This window comes from Acanthisitta chloris, unplaced genomic scaffold (genome assembly GCF_000695815.1).
Source record: "Acanthisitta chloris isolate BGI_N310 unplaced genomic scaffold, ASM69581v1 scaffold2041, whole genome shotgun sequence".
NCBI classification, from domain to species: domain Eukaryota; kingdom Metazoa; phylum Chordata; class Aves; order Passeriformes; family Acanthisittidae; genus Acanthisitta; species Acanthisitta chloris.
In genome coordinates this window covers 1-1,296 of record NW_008657453.1, presented here as the reverse complement: position 1 = coordinate 1,296, position 1,296 = coordinate 1, and positions in this window count along the sequence as shown.

The following is a 1,296-nucleotide window of genomic DNA, read 5'->3' as shown; positions in this document are numbered from 1 at the left end:
TGCTGTGAATATTCCATGTGCTGCCTTGCAAGCTGTTTTGCCTCCTGAATATCCAACTACTTTGTCATGGTGCACAGGAAATGGCATTGGAGACTCTCCAGGTTAGTGTTTGTTTGGAAGATTTCTGATGCAATTTATTCAATCAAACCCTTCTGTCAGCCTTTTTTTACCCCTTGGACCTTCCACATTCTTAGTACAATGAGTTTTGCAGTTTTGCACAGTTGGAAAACAAAAAGTCATGAACTGTTAGGGAGTTTTACTTGAATCCTCAGTACCTACAATGCTAGAGAGGAAACCAGTGTTGAAGTCAACTCTCAGCACTGCAAATGGAGATGAAAAAGCAAAGCTTGGCCCAAATCTCCTGTTTGATATCAAGAACACACCCAACAAATTGGTTTTCTGGCAGTGTTGTGTCAGTTGTTGATCAGGATAGACCCAGGAGTGAGGCTTGAGATGCACTTTTGGTGCATAAAGTTCCTGCCCAGACTGCAGGTAACTTCACAGTGCAACTCCTGTTGCATCCAGATGTGAAGTAGCTGCCCCCAAACTGAGGCTTTTTTTAGGCTGGAATCCACCCACACATCCCTTAATTAACTTCCTGGTGCTGCCATTGAAGTTCCTGAGCTGTGTTCTCACCTAGAACTGGGCATGGGATCTGGGAGGGCCCTGGACAACAGCATTAATGGTTGGATTGAAAGGAGACAAGGTAGAACTTCCAGGAATTCCTGTTGGGAAATGAAGGTATAAAGGGCTTTTTTTTTCCTCTTGTCTGGTATCTGTTGGTCAATTTTGCTCAGCAATTCATGAGTCTAACTCCTAACCAAGCTGGGAAATCTTTCCTTAGAGGTTTAATTAGCCTTTAATAGCTTAATGGATCAAGACTGCTGGTTCCAGTGCTCATATTCCCACTGTTACTGAGGAGCAGGAGGTGGTTCCCTTGGGCCTTGACGTGTAACTTTTCCCCTTTCAATCATGTCTCACCTCCTTTGGGTTTTTAACAGTTACAAGGTTGTGTTGGCTCAATAAACAAACCTGTTGATGCTTTAAAAGGCTTTGGATATTGCCACTGCTGTGTGGAGAGAGGAAGGACTGGATCCATGTGGCTCCAGGAGGGCTGGGGAATCACCACACCATGGGCTTTTGCACTGTTCTTTTGTCCTTTGGAATGTGAAGGTTGGAATGAGGGTTTGGATTTCTTGTTTTGTTTGTTGTTTTGAATGTTTCAATGTCTTTGAGAAGCCTTGCTTAACATTTTTATGGTGTAGTCATTGGAAATGGAAAAAAATGGCATTATAT